At 40.6% G+C, this 27,202-nt stretch overlaps 2 long non-coding RNA genes across 4 annotated transcripts; one reads left to right on the top strand and one right to left on the bottom strand.

Annotated features, from left to right (window-relative positions):
- Positions 1-2,288: 2,288 nt before the first annotated feature.
- LOC118482101 lies at positions 2,289-19,214 on the bottom strand. Its single transcript, XR_004867230.1, has 3 exons — positions 19,076-19,214; positions 12,154-12,156; positions 2,289-2,298 (listed from the first exon to the last, which is right to left on the bottom strand). It is a non-coding gene; the product is annotated as an uncharacterized LOC118482101 (long non-coding RNA).
- A 5,279-nt stretch (positions 19,215-24,493) lies between these two features.
- Positions 24,494-26,926, top strand: LOC110878650. 3 transcript variants are annotated; one of them, XR_002558122.2, is made up of 6 exons: positions 24,494-24,565; positions 24,657-24,798; positions 24,897-25,122; positions 25,825-25,931; positions 26,191-26,253; positions 26,790-26,926. It is a non-coding gene; the product is annotated as an uncharacterized LOC110878650 (long non-coding RNA). The 3 variants fall into 3 exon arrangements; XR_002558125.2 differs by lacking the exon at positions 26,790-26,926 and adding an exon at positions 26,360-26,481; XR_002558123.2 differs by having other exon boundaries at positions 24,504-24,570.
- Positions 26,927-27,202: the final 276 nt, after the last annotated feature.

Genomic DNA, 27,202 nt, shown 5'->3' with positions numbered 1-27,202 from the left:
CGTTTTCGGTCTTTGTTCTGAATGTTTTAGACTATTATCGTGTGTCGTTTGGTCAGTTACACCCTTAAGGTCTTGCTAGGGTTTTACACTTTGATGTTTTGTGTCCAGCGATAGGGTATGACCCATCGTTGTTGTTGTTCTGCCGTTTCTTCCAGTTAGCCAAGAACGATAATTGTTTTACCTTTGAAACATCTCAGGTTGATGTGTGTTTAATTTCGTCTATGGTTACTACCATTGGTTCTTGGAAGGACCGATTTTTCTGGATTTCTGAGTCCATTGTTTCCTTCAAGCTTGTTTGGAGGCACCCTGATGCTATGTTAAACAAGCTTAAGCCATTTGAGTCTGAACTAGATATTTGGTTGTTAAAAGCCATTAGGAAGTGTCCTTCAAGGCTTCATCCCTTTCCAGAACACCTTTTAGTGTTGATGGGTGTGAGCACCTTGTGGGACAAGCCGGATCGTGACCCTGTGCTCATGAGGTATGATCAGGGTATGATGTTTTGCCTTATGCTTTATCAAGAGTGATGATACCTTTGATGTTGTGTTTGGGGATGCTGAGGCCAGAGGTGCTGAACACAGGTTCGATGGTTCAGGTTATGTGAACGTTCTAAATGTCAAAGGCTTTACTAGGGTCGGTGCTTCCAAGGCTTCTACCCATTGTTTAACCCAACGTATGTTAAAGAGAGCTGACCAACTATCGGCCTCCGAGCCAGTGCAACCGAGTGATGATATAGAGGCTTCGGAAGACTTGGAAGTTGGGGCTGAGAGAATATAATAAAAAAAGACAAGGATTTGCCCTTGGTGATTGGTAAGGAGAGTAAAGCAGCGGGTAAGAAGGTTGTAAGCTTGAAGGGTTTCAGGAAAGGTGGTGAAGGTTCCACCAATGTTAATCCCGAAGAGGTTTATGTGCCGGATTGGAAGGTCACAGTTGGTGACAGCTTCAAGTATTCATCCGTTTGTGAGGATGTTCTTACCCATTTTGCTCCTCCTATTGTACGAGGTTCTTGCTCGTCTATGGATGATGACCTGATGATTTTGAAAAATGGTAATGGGTGCTTGTAACCTTGTTGCCTTTCTTCCAGAGGGTTTATCCCGATTTCGTAAGAGGATGGGAGAATATGATGTCTTCTCGAAGAAGAGGGATGAGATGAAGGCTTCACTAGCTACTCTAAAGGAGGAGGCAGAGGGTTATGCTGGGAGGGAGAAAAGCTGATGTTGAGGATTGATGAGCTTTCTTCCCAGCACAAGACTGAGATGGTTGAGTTGGAAAAACGCTTGGAAGCTGACAGGGTTCAACTCAGCGTTGATAGGGCTGCTTTGGAGGTTCAGAAGTAGGTTTTCTTGGAAGAGAAAGATAGGTTGAAAGCTTCACTAGCCCATGCGACTAGTGATAACAAATGGTTAATTGAACTTGGATTCCAGCAAGTGGTTACATACCTTCTTCATTCATCGGAGTTCAATAGTGCCTTGGGTGATTCGTAGTGCCAGCTTCTTGCTCATGGAAGGCACCAAGGTTTATTTGCTGGTTTTAAGGCATGTGAATCCGGATAGACTCAGCAAAAGTCTTCTCTTTTTCAACCCAAGGCCTTTGATGTCTTCAAAGAAACTGTTTTGAAGATGGAACACTTGACTTATCCTTATGTGGGTGAGGTTTCCAAGTGTTTTGGTAAGCCTCTTTCTGTCTTGCAGGAGTTGTAACCCACTGGCCTTAATGAGGCTGTGTGTGGTAAAGTGTTGAACTCTCTTTCCAAGAAGCGCTCATGCTCTGATGATAGTGAAGAGACGTTCTCTGATGGTGGATAAGGCTTGAAGGATACAAGCCTTGAAGCTTCTGAGGTAGCAGGTAAAGGTGGGATGAAAAAGAAGAACACCAAAAAGTCTAAGTGTGGTGAAGTGGGTGCAGCAAAGACTGTCGTTTCTGATGCTGCTAGCTAAAAACACTTTGACTTTATTCGTAGCTTTCTTAGCACCTTAAACAATGTTATGTGATGTGTTGTGCACAAGTAGGTTTTAGGGGAACCCTTAAGGTTTCCTTTGGTAGTTGGTAGCCTTCAAGGCTTTTGATCAATATGTTAAGTTTATGGCCCTCAAGGCCTTGTGTTTAAAACTGATGTTTTTAGTGCTTTATTCCAGTCTTTCCTTATGTGTTGATGATTTTTTAATGTTGCTGTATGTTTTTGCAAGACAGCTTGGTTAGATACTTGTAGCTTAAAGCCTTCGAGGCTTCCGATTGTCGTTTGCCGTTTTGAAAAAGTAAACGGGTATCTGAACTTTGTTTCGTTCAATGATCAGAGCCGTACTTATGATCTTTTCAGCAATCGATAGGTAGGTAGAGGTCGTTCCTCCTGTCTCCGGAGCCAAAATGTCTGGGAGTGAAACCAAGTGTTGCTTCATTTGGTTGAAGGCTTCATTTTGAGGTAAAACGCTTCAAAGCTGTAAGCTTTCCATTGAAAGCCTTTCTTGTTAGCATATCCCTTGAGGGTTGGCTTTTATGCTTTGTTTCCCCGCGATGTGCCCTACAAACATGCCTTCTTCAACACCAAACGAGCACTTGACTGGATTAAGCTTTATGTTGATCTTTCTCGGGTTTTGGAAAGTTTCTTGTATGTCATTGAGCATTTGGTATTTTGTTTTGCTCTTGATCACCAAATCTTCAACATAAGCTTTAATGTTCTTGCCGATTTTTCCAGCAAACGCTTTGTTAACCAGACGTTGATAAGTGGCACCTGCATTTCTTAAATCAAAAGGCATTTTCTAATAGCAAGATATACCTTTATCAGTGTGAAATGTGGATTTTTCTTCATCTTTTTTTTTATTATTGTTAGGATCTGATGGTAACCCTTTTAGGCGTCAAGAAAACACTTGAATGGGAAGCCTGTGAGCAAGTTACCCTTGAGGTCTATCTCGGGCAGCGAGTAGCAATCCTTTGGGCATGCTTTGTTCAAGTCTTTAAAATCGATATACATTCTCCAAGACTTGTCGGGTTTTCGAACCATTACGGGATTGGCCACCCATGATTGATACTTGACCTCTCGAAGGATTCCGGCTAGAACAGGCTTTTCCATCTTTTGTATAATGGGCTTATTATCATATGGGATCCATAACTCATGTTTCAACAATTCTATGAGGGATGTCGGTCATATCTTCGGGGCATCAAGCGAATACATAGTGCAAGAGCAGCTTTTCAAGGTATGAGAGGGTTTCATTGGAAATGTTAGTGTTTACCCTTATCCCCTGTTGAGGATATTTTGGGTTTATGTCCAACCCATGTTCATCGTCTTCGTCCTTTCTTGAGCTTTCCCCTTCAACCAAAAAAGCTTCTTGGGTAGGTTGAAGGGTTGCTATCCCTTTTTTCAGTGGGAAACTTCACAGTACCTTGACCAACTGAAACTGCCATCCCGAACACACTTTGCCCTGGCCTTCCTATGATGATATCATAGTTGGAAGGGATATTGATCTCCACAAAAGTGAGTTGTTCGGTTCGTCCCTTTGGTTTCTCGTTGAACAAACATTATGGGTTATTTGGCCTAAAGGCTTGATAGGTATGTCTATGATACCTTCGATGGAGGATTCAGACTGTTGAAGCTTTGAACGTTCATCGTCGCTGAGAGGGTTAAAGCATTTCTCAAACATGATTTTGGTGGTTGCACCGGTGTCAATGTAAGCCTTTTGTGTCTTGATGGTTCCTATGTTGGATTCCATCACCAGAGGGTTTGAAAGCAACTCTCCTTATGTTGATGTTCCCATGCCTCGAAATGATGGCGTTTGTAGGAAGCTTTGTTTTCAAGGTCGACCATGTTCACTATTATTATTTTTTTTAACCATCTTGTCCTTGACCCCTTTAACCAAGTGAGCCAGTTCGGACTTGACGGCTTCTTCGATCCTCTTTTTGGGTTGGAAGAAATCATTGGTATGGTGACCTTTCTAATCGTGAAACTCACCATATTGGCTTGATTTTTCCGATCTTTTGTTTTTTGGCAAAGGTTGAGGAGGGTGGAAGCTGTGTTTTACCTCTTCGGTTGCCAAGATCTCTTGTGGAGTCTTGGTTAAGGCTGTAAAGTTTATGGTTTTTTCTCGGCTTGGCGGGTTCCGGCTTTTAGGCCTTCTGGAATCCGAACCTTTGAACCATCTGTCATAAGAGTCATACCAGTTAAGAGTTCTCTCCTTTTTCTTTGATGTCTACAGCTTATTCTCCTCGAATGTGGGCCTCAACCCTTTCGAGTGTTTCTTCAAGGGTTTTGGGCAGGCATTTATTGAAGTCTCTTGCGAGATATTTGGAATTTATAGCATTCATGAACCCTGCAACCCTAATCTTTTCATCGGCATAAGCTAAACCTTCCTTCTTGTAACTTTCGATGAAGTCTCTGAGACTTTCATCATCACGTTGTTTGGTCTGGAAGATTACCGTGGCATCATTGACATGCCTCTGTTGTTATAGGGAACTTTTGCTAAGATCGTCAAAGGTCTGAATGCTTCGTCCGGGAAGGTCATTGAACTATATGTGTGAAGACCCTTCAAGGGTTTGCATGAATGAGCATGAGACAACGTTCGGAGTTGGGTCATTTTTCAATTCTTGCAGTCCCGGTGAAGATTTGGAGGTAGTCTTTAGTACCGTGATGGCATCTTTATCTGGGTTTGAACTCGTAATCAACGATTTGTTGGGAGAAGCAAGACAAGTTTATTGGGCTTGTAGGGTTTTGAGAGGTCTTCTACTACCCTTGAAGCTGGGTTACCGCTTGAGGTACCCTGGTGAGTGGTTGGCACTTGGTTGATGAAATAAGGTTAAAGCCTTGAAGGCTTTTTGTGTCATCATCTACTTTTCATGTGCTGCAAAGGAAGTTGTGCCATCATCCATGTCATCAGCTAGGGCATAAGGTTAAATCCTTAAAGGCTTTCTGATGGTACTAATAAAAGATGCCATTATCTGTGTCATAAGGTTAAAGCCTTAAAGGCTTACTGTATAAGGCATTCCCATGGATGTGCTCATGACCGCACCTCGAGCCAAAGGCAGGGTGGCCATAGCTTGTTTTCACGAAGTAGCAATGGGAGGGGGAACAGTTGAAGCTGGTGACTGTCATAATTGATCAAGAGTGGTTTTATACTCCATAGGTGCACCGATTGTAACGGGTTGGGAGGTAAATAAGGGAAAAGCGGTTGGACTTAGCCTCCCCAAAAGCTAAAGGGCTTGAGTGGTTGGTCTGTCACACTAGGACCAGCTTCAAGATAAGATGTGGCTGAACGTGAGCTGCTAAAAGGAAGAGATGGAGGGTCATGTTATAATGAGGGTTCAGACTCCTCATAATTTAGTCTTATTCTCACCCTTTTTTCCCTTTCTAAGCTCACATGCTAGTTGAGAAGAAATCTCAGTTGTAAGAAATTTCTAGCTACTCCCCCGGGTGTTAGATCTATGCGTTCCGGTGTATGCATTACACCGATTTGAGTAGGTGCAACCCCTGACCGAGATGGGGTTGTGTTTGAAAAGAAGTGAACTCAGGGAACATATCCAGGTGGAGTACTTCCGGGAGTAGAAAGAGGTGTAGATAGGACCGGTGAGACCCGACCCGAATTTGGTGTTAGATCGGTGTTGTTAGGCACCTGATTTACCTAACCGAGAGACTTGCTTTCAGACATGAAGTAAAGAGAAAATGGAGCTACACAACTGGTCTTTAAGATAAAGTAAGCGTCGTAGCCCCACGGTGGGCGCCAACTTGTTGATGCAACAAATACAAGACCAAGGCCTGTAGCGATGTCTCCGGGTAAAAGGGTTCAAGGGTTTCGATTAGCCTAACGCAGGTCGTGGGGTCCTCCCACGTTTGTAGCACGTGGGGTTGGATCACTTTGTTTATTGATCGCTTTTGATTCCAGCTTGAAGGGAATTCCAGCCGGAATGAAGTTGTTAGTGAAGCAATGTTGTTTGAAGTGAAGAAGAGAAGCAAGTATGAAACTTGTTCTCAAGAGAGGAGAGAAGATCAGAGAGTATGTGTTAGCTCAACTGATCTGGTGTCCCTGATATGGTTGTTGGAGCTGGTACTTATAGATAAGATGTATTCTATAAGAGGAAGCTCGTGACCATGGATCCAAGGCTACAGTGGAGGAATTACCTGTTTGGGGGTTGGAGGCTTTAGACCTACGGATAAAAGGTTGTTCTCTGTGCACATGTTCTGTCTGTGCAGAAATGGTTCCAGTGGCGGAACTAGCCCATTAAATCAGGGGTATCCCAATTTTTTTTTATCGTGCAATCATACAATATAAAAAAACGACAATAAATAAATAAAACAAAACAATACCTAACTAATTGGGCCACAATTCCAATCATATTATTAACAGTGCTAGAACCAGAAATTTTTAACCGGAGGATCAATAAATATATATATATATATATATATATATATATATATGTGTGTGTGTGTGTGTATGTATGTGTGTGTGTGTATAGTTAACTATTTATGTAAGTCTACTAAATAAAATAAAAGAATAAATAAAATAAAAACTAGTTATATTTTTTAAACTAAATTTATTAAACTCACAACTAAAAATAAATAATAAGTAAAAACGTTAGTAAATAAAAGAGCTATTTAAACTATTATTAAATTATATATAGCTAATTATTTATGCAGGACTACTAAATTAAATAAAATTATATATAATTAATTATTTATGTAAGCCTACTAAATTAAATTAAATAAAATAAAAGTTGGTTGTAATTTGTAAGCTAAATTAATAAATTAATTAAACTAACAACGAAAAATAAATAATAAGTAATAACTTTAGTAAATGAAACACTATTTAAACTATTATTAAATTTGACAAGAAATGTCAGTACGTCATTGACTATAGTAGCTTCTCTCTCTTATTGGACATGGCTAATTACAAAAGTACCCCTCACTTACTAATATATTTACCATCTTACCAATTATCTTCCTCACCTCACATCACTTGCTTACCCTGCAACTCCGGCAAAGATAGAATGAAATTCTGATGAACCCAATTTGGGTTGTTTAGGGGTATTCTTGTATTATTTTTGGGTTGGTTAGGGGTATCCTTGTATTATTTTTAGGGTATCTTGATATTAAATCGAAAAAAATAAAGAAAAATATACTACGAATACGCATTTGAGCCGTAGCCCGTGCTACGGCTACTAAAGCTTTGGGTCCGCCCCTGAATGGTTCACACGTTAAGTGTTGATGTGACCGGACACTGTGCTTGTCCTTTTTACTGTTCACCTGAGTTCGCGCATATTGAACCTCTCAACCTTTTAACCTTTTAAGCTGTTATGTATATTAGTCATTTTATTGAGATTTGGGCTACCCCTGTCATCAGTAACCATTCCTATCTAGAACTCAAAACTACCAGTTGGCTCTAATATATAATTGGACTTGTCGTTTTTTCTACATAACCTGGAGGGTAAGGAGTCAAATTTACCTCATTTACATTTGCCATGAGAGCATAAGCTGTTCTTCTTGATTCAAAAAGCTCTAATCATAAGTTTCACTAGTTAAAAAGCTTTATTCTTATTGTAGATTCTAAATAGAATTCAATCAAGGCTTATGTTGGGAAGGACTTAGGTGTTCTACAACTATGATGCAATGTACCTATGCTATGCTTTTGGTAGTTGTAGAACTTAAACTTGAACTTGTAATTAAAGCTATTAATTCATCAATTTCTTCACAGTGTCTTGGAAGTTTCTTTTTGTTCTCATTGTTATCCTAAATGACACAAAAGACCATTTGACAATGGAATATATAGATGGACCTGATCTAGGTTTTCAATAGTTGTGTTGTTTTATTTTAGTTTTTAAATGTTAATATAATAAAATAAAATACAATAAATGTTTAATAGATATAGAAAAAAGACAAAAACTAGTTTGTTAGGATGAGGTTCTCGGGGTGGTTTCGGATCTCAGAATCGTATTGATTAGGATGAGCAAATTCCAATCTTCGAATGCTGGAAGTCTTGGGCTCACTCTGCTTCCCCAATTGTGGGTTATAACACTTGGTGTACTATGATCCACATATGTGTATTTACCAGCAAATAGCTTATTATTCCTTTAGTGTAGTTTAATAGAACAAAAAATATACGTGTTAGTTTATGAAAAAAAGAGTAAACTGCAATTTTACACCCTGTGGCTAGGGGTGCTTGGCACCCTTACCTCCCTAAGGAAATAATTGCAATTTTACCCCTCACTGTTTGCTGTTATGTTGCAACCTTACTCCCCGGCCTCAAATTTGTTGACTAATCTGTTGACTATAACTTGAAATGACTATAATGCCCTTTCATATTACCCCCTGTGTTTTGTGTACTCTGTGATATTACCCCCTGCCACCACTGCCATCGCCATTCACCACCACTGCCACCTCCAGCCACCACCACAACTTAATATCCCTTTCATATATACACCACCACTACTTCCGTCACCGGAAACCTGCAACTCCGGTCATCTTCTCCAACGACTGCCACCTCTGCCACCTCCAGCCACCACCACAACCACCACTGCCAGCTCCAGCCAAATCGAAGCTGCTGCTGAGTCAGCTTTGTTTTCATTTTCAACAGAGGTCCCTCAGTGCACTGTTTGTGATGACGGTACGTAGAAAAACAAATCCAAGTTGTTTTTGTTTTGAATTTCGAACGCATGATGAATTATGATCTTTTCGTATTAAGCTTGATTTTGGTTTACTTGGTATGCATATACTGTCTACAGGGCTTGGTAGGATTGTTCCAAATTTGATATCTAGGAAGCACACAAACAGTGCTGCTACAGGCATGTAGTTGACCCTTTCTTCTTAGATGATTACATATATATCTATTAAGTATATATTATTTGCATATTAATCTTACATGTGAACCTTATTCTGTCATATTCAAATCTATATATATAATAAACAAATAAGGTTTGGGACACGTGTCGCGTTGTGGTGCAACCTCATTAGATTTTTGGCGGGAAAATGTGTGAAACCTTATATTTTTACACGGGATCCGAATGGCAACAAGTCAACAACCATACCCGCTTTGTTTGACCCGGGTATATATAGTCATTAATTAACCTAATTTTCTAGATCCCTCATTCGTTTCATCAACAATCCGCTGCTGTGCAAAACCCTAGAACATGCGAACTATTCAGATCTTGAATCCCAAAGATCATGACTTGTCTTATCCAGGTTTCTTGTCACACCCCCAAAATCCACACGCGGAGTACCACCGCTTGGGAGCGTGACTGACCAGGATCAAGCCATCGATCATATCAAACATAGCATTTAAATATAATAGTAGATACGACCGATGTTCAAAACCAAACGTTGTATATGTAGCGGAAGCATTAAATGTAAAACCCAAAACATAAGTATCATTGTGTGAATGTAAAAACGTTTAATAAGCATTCACATATTCTTGTCCACAACGACCCGCTTCTCCTCTGGTGCAAGCTCCAAGTGTACCTAAGGTCCTGCAAGGCATGCAGCAAATAATCAACAAACTAGTTGAGCGAGTTCACAGAAAGTAAGTTCATAACATAGTGCATAAGTATAACTAGTGGGGGCTTCCCATACTAGTGTGTACTAAAGGTGGGGGCTTCCCAAACCTTGTGTTCATAATACTGGTGGGGGCTTCCCATGTTTATCCTGGCTAATGAGGGCTTCTCATTAACGGTACTTACTAGACTAACTTCCGACCATGTGTTCTTCTTTACCGAGAACAGGAAAACGTACAGGGTCACGTAGGCTTTACGTGACGTGCCCTTCCCCGAGGACAGTGGTACGCGTGGGGGCTACGTAGGCTTTACGCAACGTGGCCTTCCGACCTGGAAGCCAGTGGATGGTATTGGGTTACGTAGGCTTTACGTAACGTGTCCTCCCGACCTGGGAGACAAATGGTAAATACTGGGTTACGTAGGCTTTACGTAACGTGTCCTGACTAACCTGAGGACGATGGTCTATAGTCTGGAAAATGCGTAAGTACGAGTAATCATTTCATATTCAACATATCCAACCCAATTCCCAACCCGGGAATCCCATGCCTTGGCTGTGTGAACTCACCTTGGTTTGCTCGGCAGATACACAAATAAAAGACTCTTGAACTAAGGGTGGTCAACCACGTCCTAACAGGGTTACCACACAAGTCAGGTTCGTATAAAACACGTAGGTTACTAACATGTATTGATCATGGCAATGAACACGTATTCCAATAGCAGCCCAAAGCAAACAGTTAAACAAATAGCTAAGTGTCCGGCCCAATCAGTTGGGCCTGTAATAGTAAAGGTCCAATAGCAAACAGTCCACAAATCACATCATTGGGCCCGTGACAGTGAAGGCCCAAACAGTGTGCGTGTAAATGGTGGTCTCGAGTCGCAACCGGCGATCTCGAGTCGCAACCAAGGATTACGAGTCATATCAGGAGATTACGAGTCGCAACAGTAAGTTGCGAGTCGCAATGGCTGGTCTCGGTTCATCATGGCCCGGTTACGAGTCGCAACGGGACTCGCAACCGTGGTCTCGGCTTGTGCTGTTTGTGGTCTCGAGTGGGGTTCCGACTCGCAATCTGAGTCGCAACCGTGTGTAACAGTTTTCCTGATTTCAAGCAGATCGGTTACATCATTCAATTGTTACCAGAATTATCATTCAATCAATTAACACAATTTCTATTATTCAACTAGCAAATCATCGATTAAACAGGATTTTTAACACTAAATCCGTATGAACCCTAATTCATAACATCATGAACAATGACAATATTCGTACCACTTAATCATATGATCATCATAAATCAAACCGAAGAACATCATACATGAACCCTAACCAGACATATGAGCCGATTTATGAACATCAACAACAAGCATATCCGATTACAGCAATCCGAAACATATCACAGCCGAACATGACAATGGATTAATATTATCATAACCGTACATGTTAACCGATTAACAAACATTCAGTTTCATATATCAACAATCCGATTATTATTGTAAAAGCACATATAAGTCGACTAGCTACAACACCCCAACAAACAACAACAACAACAACACTTAATCATACTAACCGAATTGGTGGAGGAACAAGGATGATCCGGATGAGAATGATCTTCGGTTGTAAGGGTGTGTGTGTCGTCGGGTTCCAAGCAAACGAGAGAGAGATAGAGAGCAAGTAGGGTTGTGTGTGTTTGTGTTTTTGCAAAACAATAAAACAAAACCCTTAAACTCGGTTTTGTGTTGCGAGTGGGGGAGTGGGCCGAGCCCACTCGGCTACCTAGTGGTTCCGTGAGCAAGGTGTGGCCCAAAGGGCTCGTGTACTCGGTTAAAGTGTTATGCAATCGGATCAGGCGTGTGGTTTGGGTTCGTGTACATTCACCTAACATACATACACACATAACACACGTAAACAATTATTCATTCAAAATCATATAATTCAGTTCTCATAGGCACGTAACGTTACACAAAGTAAGTCTAAAGTTCGAGTTGTCACATTATCCCCAACTAATTGGAAATTTCGTCCCGAAATTTGGTATGCACTCACTGAGGAAGCTAGGTAAACTGTATTGTTCACTGATTTTCCTGGGGTGTCACATCCTCCCCCTGTTGATCTGGAATTTCGTCCCGAAATTCCGAAGTAGTAGCTTCAGCCTCAGTAGTGGTAGCATTAGTTTCGAATAACTGGGGGTACTTTTCTGTCATCCTGTCTTCGCGTTCCCAGGTGTACTCTGGGCCACGTTTGGAGTTCCAACGAACTCGAACAAGAGGGATTCTCTTGTGTTTGAGGACCTTCACATCCCGGTCCGTGATTTCTACTGGTTCCTCGACGAACTGCAACCGCTCGTCGATAGTGAGTTCCTTGAAAGGAATGATGAGGTTTTCATCTGATAGGCACTTCTTTAAGTTCGATACATGAAAGACATTGTGAACTGCCCCGAGTTCAGTTGGTAGGTTCAACTTGTATGCTACTTTGCCAATCTTTTCTATGATTTCGAATGGTCCGACGTACCGCGGATTCAGTTTGCCCCGTTTGCCAAAACGAACCACACCCTTCCAGGGTGAAACTTTCAATAAAACCCGGTCCCCGACCTCAAATTCCAATGGCTTTCTACGCTTGTCCGCGTAGGCTTTCTGACGGTCGCGTGCTGCCGCCATGCGTTGTCGTATTTGTGCAATCTTTTCTGTGGCGTCCACTACAATCTCTGGACCCGTAATCTGACTATCCCCCACCTCTGCCCAACAGAGAGGTGACCGGCAGTTACGTCCGTACAATGCCTCAAATGGAGCGGCTTGTATGCTGGTGTGATAACTATTATTATACGAAAACTCCACCAAAGGGAGGTGCTTTTCCCAGCCGTTTCCGAAATCGATAACGCATGCCCGAAGCATGTCTTCAAGCGTTTGGATCGTTCGCTCAGACTGCCCATCCGTCTGAGGGTGATAAGCTGTGCTCATGTCTAATCGTGAGCCGAAAGATTTGTGCATTGCTTGCCAAAGCTCTGACGTGAATCGTGCATCGCGATCAGAAATGATAGATGTGGGCACTCCGTGCCTCGAAACAACTTCTTTAAGATAGACGTCTGCGAGAGTGGAGAACTCATCCGTTTCCTTTATAGGTAGGAAGTGTGCAGACTTGGTGAGTCGATCCACGATGACCCATATGGTATCATTCCCACGCTGGGATCTAGGTAGGCCTGTAACGAAATCCATGGAAATTTCTTCCCATTTCCATTGAGGTATCTTAGGCTGCTGAAGTAGGCCGGCTGGTTTCTGATATTCGACCTTGACTCTCGCACAGGTCAAGCATTTTCCAACGTACGTAGCAATGTGGGCCTTCATGCTAGGCCACCAATATGTAGTGCTGATGTCGTGGTACATTTTATCCGACCCTGGATGTACCGAGTAGCGAGACTTGTGAGCTTCATCCATTACAAGTTCGCGTAAACCGCCATAAAGTGGGACCCAAATACGCCCCGTTACATAGTAGGCGCCGTCTGCCTTCTGTTCCATCTGTTGTCGTGAGCCGCGTAAGGCTTCAGCCTTGACGTTTTCGGGCTTCAGTGCTTCTACCTGAGCATCTCGTATCTGTGCAGGGAGGCTAGACTGAATCGTAAGCTGTAGCGCTCGCACGCGCCGTGGTAAAGTGTCTTTCCGACTGAGGGCATCAGCCACAACATTGGCTTTGCCTGGATGGTACTTGATAGCGCATTCATAATCGTTTAGTAACTCGACCCATCGTCGTTGACGCATATTCAAATCCTTCTGCTTAAGAATATGCTCGAGACTCCTGTGATCGGTGTAAATCGTGCACCTGGTACCGTACAGGTAGTGTCGCCATATCTTAAGCGCGAAAACGACAGCTCCCAGCTCTAAATCGTGTGTCGTGTAGTTCCTTTCATGAATCTTGAGTTGGCGAGAGGCATAAGCGATAACCTTGTCGCGCTGCATTAACACACATCCAAGTCCCCGAATGGATGCATCACAATAAACCACGAAGTCGTCTGTGCCCTTTGGCAATGAGAGGATAGGTGCACTGCAAAGTCTATCCTTTAAGTGCTGAAAAGCAGTCTCCTGGGGCTCTCCCCAGCGATAGGTAACACCCTTCTGTGTCAGTAGCGTAAGCGGCTGAGCAATCTTTGAGAAATCCTTGATAAACCGTCTATAATAACCTGCCAAACCCAAGAATTGGCGTATTTCTGTCGGTGTACGCGGTGCAGGCCAGTTCCTGATCGAATCTACCTTGGATGGATCGACATGGATCCCATCCTTGTTCACCACGTGGCCTAAGAAGTGGACTTCACGAAGCCAGAAGTCGCATTTAGAAAGCTTGGCGTACAACTGTTCCTTCCGAAGGAGTTCCAAAATAAGACGAAGATGCTGCTCGTGTTCCCCCTGACTCTTGGAGTAAATCAGAATGTCGTCGATGAAAACAATGACGAACTTGTCGAGATAGGGTTTGCACACCCTGTTCATAAGATCCATAAATACAGCAGGCGCGTTCGTTAACCCAAATGGCATGACAAGAAACTCGTAGTGACCGTAACGAGTTCTGAAGGCTGTCTTGGAGACGTCCTCATCCCAGACTCTCAGCTGATGATACCCTGACCTCAAGTCTATCTTCGAATAGTAGCACGACCCTTGCAACTGGTCGAACAAGTCGTCGATGCGTGGAAGAGGATAACGGTTCTTCACCGTCACCTTGTTGAGTTCACGGTAGTCGATGCACATCCTGAACGTACCGTCTTTCTTTTTCACGAAAAGCACTGGAGCTCCCCAAGGCGAAGAGCTTGGACGAATAAAGCCCTTTTCCAAGAGCTCTTGCAGCTGCTTTGACAGTTCTTCCAACTCTGATGGAGCTAGACGATATGGTGCGCGAGCTATGGGTGCTGCTCCTGGAGCGAGCTCGATCTGAAATTCGACCTGACGATGAGGCGGTAAGCCAGGTAAGTCTTCAGGAAACACCTGAGGGTAATCGCGTACAATTGGAATGTCCTCCAATTTCTTTTCTTTTGCAGACGCATCTGAAACAAGAGCCAAAATGGCTGTGTGACCCTTACGTAAGCATTTCTGAGCCTTCAAGAAAGAGATGATGCCAACCACTGCACCACTCTTGTCGCCTTGAACTTCTAGAGGTTCCTGACCAGAACGAGGAATGCGAATAACCTTCTCGCTGCATAAGATCTCTGCCTGATGTTGGGACAACCAATCCATCCCAACCACGACGTCGAAGCTACCCAAAACTATGGGAATGAGATCAATAGAGAAGGCTTGACCAGCTAGGATAAGATTACAACCCTGAACTACGTGCGTGGCTTCTAGACTTTTACCGTTAGCTAACTCTACTACATGTTTGGTGGGTAAAAGTGTTGGTGCACGTTTTAGCAGTTGACACATTTTCACAGACATATAACTTGTATCCGCACCCGGATCAAACAAAACAGTAACGTAAATATTGTCGAGGAGAAACTTACCCATAACAACGTTGGGATCGTTCACTGCGTCACCTCGACCTAGCACGAATGCACGACCACGAGCTTCATTGCCGTTGTTGTTTCCCCCGTTGTTGTTATTCCCGTTGCCCTGATTGTTGTTGTTGCGGTTCTGGTTCAACTGAGGGCAATCGCGTTTGAAGTGACCTTCAGCCCCACACTGGAAACATCCCCGGTTTCCACGCTGTGGCTGCTGCTGCTGCTGCTGGTTCTGTGGAGCCGGTTGCTGAGGCTGCTGATTCTGATTCGCAGGACGAGGGCTCCTACAGTCTTTGGCCTCGTGGCCCATCTTAAGACACCTTTGACATCGACCCTTGTTACACGGGCCGTGGTGATGCCTGTTGCAGTTGTGGCACCTAGGTTGACTACCCTGATATCTCCTCTGTCTGTGACCACCAGAGGATTGCTGACTGGGACTCTGATAGTGGTCAATCTTCTGCTGCTGAGCTTGTGGCTGAACGGATGCTGAACCTTTACTAGAATCTCCTTCCCACTTTCTTTTACTGTCACCAGATGTAGCAGGAGTAACTGAGGTGGTGACGTTAGCAGTAGCACTAACACGCTTGGGCAGTTTATTCTGATCCACTGCCTGATCGGTGATGCGATGAGCGAGACGCTGAATTTCCTGGATGTTATCGAGATTAGCCGACGTCACGTGGCTCTGAATTTCTGGCGCCAATCCCTTGAGATACATCTCAATGCGCTTGTATGGAGGGTCCACCATAGTTGGACACAGAACGGCCAGCTCATTCGACCGTTTAGTATACGCTTCGATCTCTGATCCAACCATTTTCAGATTATACAACTCGTCTTCCAGCTTGTGAATATCTTCACGCGTGCAATACTCACGCTTGATGAGTTCCTTGAAATCGTTCCATGGGGTGGCGTTAGCAGCTGCCAACCCTAAGATCTGGACTTGTGCATTCCACCAAGTCAGTGCTATTCCCTCCAAAGTACCGGTGGCAAACTTGACCTTGCGAGCCTCAGGGCACTCGCACATTTCGAACACTGATTCTAGCTTTTCAAACCAATGGAGGAGTCCCACTGCCCCCTCTGTGCCACTGAAAGAGTTTGGACGACAGTCCATGAAGTTCTTAAAAGTGCAAACTTGCTGCGCTGGTTGACCTATTGTGTACGAATAGGACAAAGTTAAATACGAGAATTAATGTAGGATCCAAAGATCCTAGTGTGTGCCTATACTGCAGGATATACTACCTGCTTGAGCTGCTGCAACTGCCGCAGCAACTTGAGCTTGAACGAGAGCCTCTAGCTGGGCTTGTGTCATGTTGATTCGTCCAGACATGATCTTCATTGTAACAAGTAGCATAGGTAAGAATGGTTCGCGAATAGGTCGATGACAGAAAAGAGTAAGCACGTAGGGATTCTCATGCTATAGTGTCATGTGTAGCTTAACGTAATACGAGCAAAGTTCTAAGCAGTTCTAGCAAACAGGCAATAACATAAACCTTATTACCTAAGATGTCGAGTCTTGCACGTGGAGCGAAGCGTCGTTGTGGATCGTTGAGAGCACCGTTCTGGTTATAGTCCGGTTTTAATGAAAACGTTTTCCCATATTAAAACCAAGTTCTCTATAACCAATGGCTCTGATACCAATCTGTCACACCCCCAAAATCCACACGCGGAGTACCACCGCTTGGGAGCGTGACTGACCAGGATCAAGCCATCGATCATATCAAACATAGCATTTAAATATAATAGTAGATACGACCGATGTTCAAAACCAAACGTTGTATATGTAGCGGAAGCATTAAATGTAAAACCCAAAACATAAGTATCATTGTGTGAATGTAAAAACGTTTAATAAGCATTCACATATTCTTGTCCACAACGACCCGCTTCTCCTCTGGTGCAAGCTCCAAGTGTACCTAAGGTCCTGCAAGGCATGCAGCAAATAATCAACAAACTAGTTGAGCGAGTTCACAGAAAGTAAGTTCATAACATAGTGCATAAGTATAACTAGTGGGGGCTTCCCATACTAGTGTGTACTAAAGGTGGGGGCTTCCCAAACCTTGTGTTCATAATACTGGTGGGGGCTTCCCATGTTTATCCTGGCTAATGAGGGCTTCTCATTAACGGTACTTACTAGACTAACTTCCGACCATGTGTTCTTCTTTACCGAGAACAGGAAAACGTACAGGGTCACGTAGGCTTTACGTGACGTGCCCTTCCCCGAGGACAGTGGTACGCGTGGGGGCTACGCAGGCTTTACGCAGCGTGGCCTTCCGACCTGGAAGCCAGTGGATGGTATTGGGTTACGTAGGCTTTACGTAACGTGTCCTCCCGACCCGGGAGACAAATGGTAAATACTGGGTTACGTAGGCTTTACGTAACGTGTCCTGACTAACCTGAGGACGATGGTCTATAGTCTGGAAAATGCGTAAGTACGAGTAATCATTTCATATTCAACATATCCAACCCAATTCCCAACCCGGGAATCCCATGCCTTGGCTGTGTGAACTCACCTTGGTTTGCTCGGCAGATACACAAATAAAAGACTCTTGAACTAAGGGTGGTCAACCACGTCCTAACAGGGTTACCACACAAGTCAGGTTCGTATAAAACACGTAGGTTACTAACATGTATTGATCATGGCAATGAACACGTATTCCAATAGCAGCCCAAAGCAAACAGTTAAACAAATAGCCAAGGGTCCGGCCCAATCAGTTGGGCCTGTAATAGTAAAGGTCCAATAGCAAACAGTCCACAAATCACATCATTGGGCCCGTGACAATGAAGGCCCAAACAGTGTGCGTGTAAATGGTGGTCTCGAGTCGCAACCGGCGATCTCGAGTCGCAACCAAGGATTACGAGTCATATCAGGAGATTACGAGTCGCAACAGTAAGTTGCGAGTCGCAATGGCTGGTCTCGGTTCATCATGGCCCGGTTACGAGTCGCAACGGGACTCGCAACCGTGGTCTCGGCTTGTGCTGTTTGTGGTCTCGAGTGGGGTTCCGACTCGCAATCTGAGTCGCAACCGTGTGTAACAGTTTTCCTGATTTCAAGCAGATCGGTTACATCATTCAATTGTTACCAGAATTATCATTCAATCAATTAACACAATTTCTATTATTCAACTAGCAAATCATCGATTAAACAGGATTTTTAACACTAAATCCGTATGAACCCTAATTCATAACATCATGAACAATGACAATATTCGTACCACTTAATCATATGATCATCATAAATCAAACCGAAGAACATCATACATGAACCCTAACCAGACATATGAGCCGATTTATGAACATCAACAACAAGCATATCCGATTACAGCAATCCGAAACATATCACAGCCGAACATGACAATGGATTAATATTATCATAACCGTACATGTTAACCGATTAACAAATATTCAGTTTCATATATCAACAATCCGATTATTATTGTAAAAGCACATATAAGTCGACTAGCTACAACACCTCAACAAACAACAACAACAACAACACTTAATCATACTAACCGAATTGGTGGAGGAACAAGGATGATCCGGATGAGAATGATCTTCGGTTGTAAGGGTGTGTGTGTCGTCGGGTTCCAAGCAAACGAGAGAGAGATAGAGAGCAAGTAGGGTTGTGTGTGTTTGTGTTTTTGCAAAACAATAAAACAAAACCCTTAAACTCGGTTTTGTGTTGCGAGTGGGGGAGTGGGCCGAGCCCACTCGGCTACCTAGTGGTTCCGTGAGCAAGGTGTGGCCCAAAGGGCTCGTGTACTCGGTTAAAGTGTTATGCAATCGGATCAGGCGTGTGGTTTGGGTTCGTGTACATTCACCCAACATACATACACACATAACACACGTAAACAATTATTCATTCAAAATCATATAATTCAGTTCTCATAGGCACGTAACGTTACACAAAGTAAGTCTAAAGTTCGAGTTGTCACATTTCTTTTGATATTCACTGATTGTTATTTTCACGATTCTAATTCAAATCACAACTTTTTTCTTCATCTTCTTTTTATTTCTCTGTGATTAGATTATAATTTTGCTATGAATATCGCCTTATTCAACACTGCTACTTTTCTACAAAATCATTGATTCGTATCAACCAAGTTTTCTTCTAAGATTTATTGTTCTGATCATGATTCGAGGCGTTTCGTCTCTCCCACGTTGTTCATGTTGTGGAAGCATCCGGAAGAAATGGAGAACACAAAGATCCAAACTCTTATATTTCTTTATTTTCGACTACCCCTAGGAAGTTAACGAAGGAGATTGAACATATCGATGAAGGGTTTGTATGTGGAAGAGAATAAATTACTGATTTTGTCACTTTCACTACTTCATATAGTTGTTGGGTCGAGAACGATTCTATTCATGGATGGACTGAAAAAGATATTACAACAATTAATGTGGAAACTGATTCAAAAGCAGATGAAAGGATCACACAGGTCACAATCGACACCAAACTTTCAACGCGTTGGTCTCTTGCAATCAGTAATAAAATCGAAGATTTTAGATTCAAGGGTACTATTTTTACCATCAAGATCTTTTTAGGTTTTAGATTTTAACACCCTATTTTCAAAGTAATTATAATTTATTAATGTTATTTCTTCAGATGCTGGAGGGATGTTATTATAGAGGCGGAAAAGATTCAAATTGGCACCAAAAGTACTTCAGATGGATTTTCAAGACACCCTAGAGGCGGAGGAGGGTTTTGTTTTGTGGATGGAGACGATGATTTTTGGCCGGTAGGTGTACGTTTGATTTTTCTTGGGGTTTTTTGTTGTTTATTGATTATTAATGTTACAAAAATGAACTGCAGGTTGATTTGAAGCATCTGATGATGCTGGTTTTAGCACAGATCTTCATGTGGGTAATCGTTATATACATTTTTGTATATTTTTTGGTTTTGGGTCTTTATATCCCGGGCTAGGAAAATTTAATTTACAATAAACAAAAATACATAAATAACACTTTGAACCTCTAAAGTATCCTCTTTCCCTTCTCCATACGTATTGAAAGTTTCAATGTAAAGCTAATTCCCTTTTAATCATAATGAGATCTCTGTAGAAGAATGTTTTCGACACCCATACGCCTAAGAAGACACGCCATAGTGGATGAATAGCCAAAGGGACCTTGGAAGTCACATACTCTTTCTGCACAAAAAAATTAGACTTCTAAAGTCAACTTTAATTCTTTCCGATCTTATTTGTAGAAGATGCAAAAGTAAAATGATGGTTTTCATTTTCATTTGTTTCTTCAGGGTATTTGTGGAAGGTTGTGTATTTATAAGCCAAAATTGAATGTCGTAAAATAAAACGTGATTTTAAAATAGAGTGGTACACAATTCTGATTAGTTAATTAAAATATTATTGTTGTATTTAAGTAGTAAAGTACCTCAAAATACTACTACCTTACAATAGAGTTTGAATTGTGTAGAGTTGTAAAATAGAGTTTGAATTGTGTAGGTACCATCAACCAAGTTAAGCCATAAAAATGATAACAAATTGTCAACTATTAGATTGAGGATCTTAATTTGATTACGTTTCTTTATAATTCCACTGTAAATATTATGAAAAATCAACTTTCACTAGTAATTATATAACAATACAAAAAGTAACTTGGGGCATCACCAGCTTTTGTAATCGACTTGTCCATACAAAGGCACCGTTTAAGTCATATTTCTGATTATGACCAACCTTCATTTAAGTCTTTAGAAACAGTTTTATATGCTTCCTTTCACGTTTGTTTTAACAACTGGAATTTTCATTGCAGCCATGCTGTTCTCAACCATTCACACACTTTGTGCCTCATTTAATATGCTTGTTTCTTAACCGGTGGGTTGAAGGGAGCATAAAGCGACACGTGGATGTTACGTCAGTAGAGGGGGTTTTGCCTTTCAAGCCCCATAAACCACGGGGTGGAAGGAGCTTGAAGGGGGACATTTAAAAAAATAATGATAAAAAACAATTAAATAAAACAACCAAACAAGAACCTCAAACCATCGCACACCACCTCATCTCCCCAAAGTGGCACATGCTAGCGAAGATACCCACGCCCTTGCCCCATGGCACTATACGGGGCAGTGTGCCCGGCGTGGAGGGCCATCCCACACCCCCTCTCCAACCGGTCTTTGGAAGCCCAAATTTAAACTCATTGCCAATATAAATTAGAAAAAATAACAGTTAATAAGTTTATATTGGGGTGAGGGGATCTTTTATTCTAACCTCAGGGCCCGTTATTATTTGGCATTCTTGAAAAATGAAAACGAACCTATTCCTAAACATCACAATGCGATGCTTGTATATGAGAGAGTTTTGTTGGATCATTGCCTTCATTCTCTTGACTAGAGGAGCTTCTGGGAGGGTCTTAGCCATCTAACCCATCAATGATTAATTGTAATGGACCCTATAAATTTGTGATTCCATCACGTCCCCGTGTTGTTGCAACTTCTTATACTGTTTCCCACTTCACTTGCATACATTAGTTCTAACAATCATTAGGCATGAGCCAACGTACAACTTCCATATCATGTGTCAAGTCATTTACACCACATCACTCTTTAGCGGAGTAATACATGTAACAATGCTTTGTATGCATGGGGAGCTATACATGTATAACTAAGCTCAATGAAGAATACAAACCCATTTTTTATTCTTGGAGTTAATTTTGTTCTGACTAATTAGAACCAACTGCATGTACCTTGTTCCAAGTTAGTCTTAATAAAGACCCCTTGTTTTAGTGTCGGACCTAGGAATTTTTTCATGAGGGTGCGGAACATTTTTAAAAATTTAGGCCCCAAGGTATATAAGTAAAAATATTGGTTCGTATCGGGTCGGTTCGAGCCGGGTCGGGTCGAGTCGGGTCATGTAAAACAAAAGAACATCAAACTAAATGGTTGATATGGTCCTCTTAGTAGATATGCCCTTCTAATCTCATCTCGTTGATTCACGTTATATGATTCAATCGGCTTGCGATTATAAGGATCCGAAGGAAGAGTATCCACATCAACGAATTCGGAAGATGTATCAACTTTCCTCTTGAGAAATCGCGCCATAACGTCCCTACTCATGGTTCCTATCGGCTATCACACACAAATTGATCTATAAGTTCATGGCTCCATAACATATTACATAATGTATCAAGTATTCAAACACTAGAAATCATAACGTAAATCACACTAAAAATCATCTAAACATCATATACACCATTAAAAAAAACCTAAACATCAAGTCTGATCGTATATAACCCACCACAAAATAAAATATCATCACTTACAAGAAGCACATGTCTCCTGCCATCAAAAAATCACTTCCGGTGGCTACCGGTTCCGTCCCACCCCACCAAAAATCATCAAAAATAACAAAAAAAATTACCGGTGTTCGATCGGCGGTGGTATGATGGCTGATTATCACCGGTATGCGGCTGCTGTTGTCGCTGATGTTCTGATCGGTGGCGTGCGTGCAGGGATGATAGAGAGCGTGAGAGAATATGTAAAGGTTTTGGGCTTGTTTATTTTAATTCAGTTTGAAATATTGTTGATTTATTGGGTTTGTTTATTGGGCTAAGACTTAGTAGTGGGCTAATTAAAGGTATTGGGTATTTGAGTTTAGTTATTTAGGTATTAAAAGTTATATAATTTAGGTAGTGTTTTTAAAAAAAATAAGAGTTTACTAAAAAAAATTAAAATATAAATTGATAACACTTTTTACCTAAGGGGGTGGGGACAAAAAATTCCAAGGGGTGCGGACGGAAAATTCGAAGGGGTTTTGAAGGAAAATTCCAGGGAGTGCGGATGAAAAATTTCAAGGGGTGCGGACAGGATTTTTGACGGAACTTAACACTAATTTTTTTCCACGGGGGGTGCGCCCGCCCACCTTAGACAAGCCTTAAGTCCGCCTTGTTTGTTCCATCCAAACCAATATTTCACACATCTAACCCGTTTCTAAAGTTGGAGTGTATTGTGTTTTAGGTAAATGAGAGTACAAAATAACCTACTGCTTGCTTCTACCTTTTTTATATTCCTTTATTCTCGCAACAACCTTCCAACATACTTCACCTCATAACTAGGTCAATCTTGACTCCTTCTAAATCACATTAACCAACCAATGTGGATAACCCATTTCTGATCCGTACCCATGACCCACTTGAACCCAACACATCAAAATTAACCCAACACACATTTATTCACACTTCAAAAGTTTCTAACATCGATGAAGAAACTTTAAGAAATATAGGATGTTTACAGAAATAAAAAAATGCTCGATTCTAAGTTCTAACTTGTATGTTTTAGTTATCAAACATGTTTAATATTAATTGGTACTTGCATCGCGAATGTGGGGATGATGTTATTTTAGAACTCGGAAATCACTATGCGCGTACCTCAGATAACAGTTGGGAGTTAATATTGCTGCAGCTATTGCACCACTACAACAACGTTTAGTCTCTCCAGATACATGAAGTATACATTTATTACAATCTTTATTTGATATATCATCAGTACATTGCATAACCATGTACACTATTTGATTATTTTTATAAACTTGAGTCCCATAAGCGTATCTCCTTGGTTGCCCCTTGTATAATTCTAGCAATAACATATCTACCAAACTAGACAGGGAATTCTGTAGCCCAGCAACATCCTTAGCTTTTATGTCACTAACTTCATTGGCAACAAACCAAACATCGTAATTATTTACAACAGGTTCCCCGTATTTCACCATACATTTCATCCTCCATGCCGCGGCTCCCTTTTGGTTAGGACACTTCTGTAGAAGCAGTGGGATTGTTTTGTCTACGCAAGACTTGCAATCTTGGGGATTTAAATAGCCCGCACAAAGTGCTACAGCGGTAACTTGATTTGGTTTAACGCCAACGGAATTAAAGGTTAAAGCAGGTAGGCTCTTGAGTGCCGACACAAGGTTTGTTTTGTAGAGGGTGTTGGGTTGATAAGTGCCGGAGTCTTTCTTGCATCGGAAGATTTCGCTATAGATTGGTTCAGCCATGGTGAAGTTAGCAACATTGAGGATTATTTGTAGAAGATGCAAAAGTAAAATGATGGTTTTCATTTTCATTTGTTTCTTCATCGTATTTGTGGAAGGTTGTGTATTTATAAGCCAAAATTAAATGTCGTAAAATAAAACCTGATTTTAAAATAGAGTGGTACACAATTCTGATTAGTTAATTAAAATATTATTGTTGTATTTAAGTAGTAAAGTACCTCAAAATACTACTACCTTACAATAGAGTTTGAATTGTGTAGAGTTGTAAAATAGAGTTTGAATTGTGTAGGTACCATCAATCAAGTTAAGCCGTAAAAATGATAACAAATTGTCAATAATTAGATTGAGGATCTTAATTTGATTACGTTTGTTTATAATTCCACTATAAATATTATGAAAATTCAACTTTCACTAGTAATTATATAACAATACAAAAAGTAACTTGGGGCATCACCAGCTTTGTAATCGACTTGTCCATACAAAGGCACCGTTTAAGTCATATTTCTGATTATGACCAACCTTCATTTAAGTCTTTAGAAACAATTTTATATGCTTCCTTTCACGTTTGTTTTAACAACTGGAATTTTCATTGCAGCCATGCTGTTCTCAACCATTCACACACTTTGTGCCTCATTTAATATGCTTGTTTCTTAACCGGTGAGGTGCAAATGCTTATCTTAGATGCCGTGATGATGTACATTGTGAAGGCGATTCTTTGTAATGTTTATTGTTTTTATAAATGATATAGGTTGCAAAGGAGGGTGATGAGAAATGGAAGCCTATGACTGATGAAGCCACTCTAATAAGGGTTCATGTTGTTCAAAACTTCAAATCCAATTGAGGCAATCCATGAACCATTAGAAGCTGGGCTGAAACTTGCTCGATAAGAGGTTTGCTTTCTCTGGGTGCTTAATAATAGCGCATCAAGTTAATGCTAACCGATTATAAATGATTGAGCATTTATAATGTTGCATTTTTTGGGTTTCAGATTGCTAATCTGTAGGATGATAATAAAGCATTAGATCGACTGATAGTGTGAAACCAATTGATGTCTATTAATTATAGACTGTTTTGATCAGGAAAACAATTTTCGTTAGGGTTTCAAAGTAGTAGTAACCAGCAAGAGAGAGGTTATATGGTAAGGTAGTTGGGCGACAAGAAGGGTTACGAGAGGTTTGACTGTCATGACACAATGGTCAATTGTCACATTGAAGGTGAGTATGAAATCTCTTATGTATATAATTGCCGACAAAAATAGAATACAAATAAAAAAGACCTTGATCTGTTTGAATATAACCTAAATCGATCCGTCAAAAACCAGGTGCCCTCATGGACCCCTCAATGTTTTAAATAATAATACAAACTATCTTGATTGAAATAATTCTTAGATGTTGACATGTGTGTTTTTGCTACTAATTCTAAAACTTTAATTAGAATTTATGTAGAATATTATACGAATAAGTAGAGCTGTAACGAATGCAAAAAAGACGTTATTTGTGTTTGTTCGTTAAGGAAATAAGTGTGTTCACGAACACTTACCGAATGAGATTTTTTGGTAAATGAAGTTGAACTTGTATGCATTTGGGTGAACACATAACTTTTAAATGTATTTATTAATTATAAGAAAGTAATAATTATTTTTCCTCCTAAACTATGCCTTTCAATAAAGTCATGTGTAGTATAATCATTATAAATAAGTATGTGTGAACCATTAAAAGAATAACCGTTTGTTTTATCATGGACTGTTCGTGAGAATCAACTTGAAACGTGTTTTAAGTAGTCCTCAAAACTTTTTACATTTTTGTCAACTTGAAATGAGTCAAGTTGTGGTTGGTAAGTATGGGGTTTTATAATGTAGCGAAATCTTGCTGAATTCATATGGGGTTTTAAGTGTATTTCGCTAAATCTTGCTGTAGGTTGAACTGGGTATCTGCTAAGCAAAACTAACTGTTAAGCCTGTGGCGTAAGCTAGAATTGGCACTGTGGCTTCTGGAGTTACAAAGGGTAATGCTTATACATACAGGTACTCGATTTAGTTCTGTCAATGGGTGGGTTGGTAAGTAAAAAATCCATTACTGATGGTTTGGTTCACGGTTTGATGTAAAATCGTCATAAACTAGCCCGTGAACATCCCTATCATATATATATGTTCTTAATTTGTATATTATTAACAATAACATTAAATAACCTTTTATGGAAATTAGTAATAATTTTTTTTATCCTAGATTAATTTAATTGTTATCAAATGAGATGGCATAGTTATAACTTTTTTTTTTGCCTAGATTGATTTAATTGTTATCAAATGAGATGGCACTCTATATGTTGGTAAACTGTGAAGAAACGAGGTATGTTGTTTTTTTATTCATCCCTTCCTCTCATTTTGCTGGTGCTATACCCTTACATTTTAATTTGTACAATCTGATAAAGAAATATTATATGTCAATTATATAGAATTAAGAGATTTCCTATACACGACGGGAATTCGATCGATATTGGTTTGGTCCGTTAGCAAACCGAAAGAAGAAACCAAAAAATAAAGTTTTGAGATGCCTCAAAAAGATATTGATACGTGTTTACATCGATCACAAAGTATAACAAAGGCCAACACCTGTTATGATAATATCGATACTTGTACCGACGTCGTTCGGTCGACACTCGGTACAACTTACTTCATTGTAATTTAATTTTTATATAAGTAATAGAACGTTTCTTATATTTCAAAGTTTATGCCAACACTGTTGAATGAAACGTTTCTAATATATATGGTGTGTATATCATGTAAAATAAAGGTTATGTATATACTTTATTATTTATGTTCTGCTACTTCGATTTCGTTAGTGAAATGGGTTTTTTTATTAAGTTTTGAAGTTTTTTTTTGCAGGTGAAATCAAGAGTAATGGGAGATTCAAGCTACACAAGCACGATTGACTGTTTTATTAAGACTTAAAAAATGACTTAAGTTGTTATCTTTGGTTTGTATAAAGAAGTAAATGAAAATTTTGGTGTAAATCAAATTAGATGTACCAACACTTGAATAGTATGCGTCTTTTTATTATATAAAACACGTGTGTATGTGGGAAGTGGATGTTGAAGTTGGCACGTAAAAAGATTCAATTCATGGGTTGTTATTATTTATAACATAAATAACTAAGCTAATAAAACAATATGACGTTTGAAAACATGTCTTTATTTTATTCAAGGACACAATTAAAAGGTTATTAGCTTTACACGAAAACTATGAATACACATGTAGACAAAGTTAGGATACTGATGAAACGGAATAAATAAATTATT

The sequence above is a fragment of the Helianthus annuus genome, chromosome 9, assembly GCF_002127325.2.
Source record: "Helianthus annuus cultivar XRQ/B chromosome 9, HanXRQr2.0-SUNRISE, whole genome shotgun sequence".
In the NCBI taxonomy this organism is placed as follows: domain Eukaryota; kingdom Viridiplantae; phylum Streptophyta; class Magnoliopsida; order Asterales; family Asteraceae; genus Helianthus; species Helianthus annuus.
Note: the sequence above shows the minus strand (reverse complement) of the source record. Positions and strands in the feature narration are given on the sequence as shown.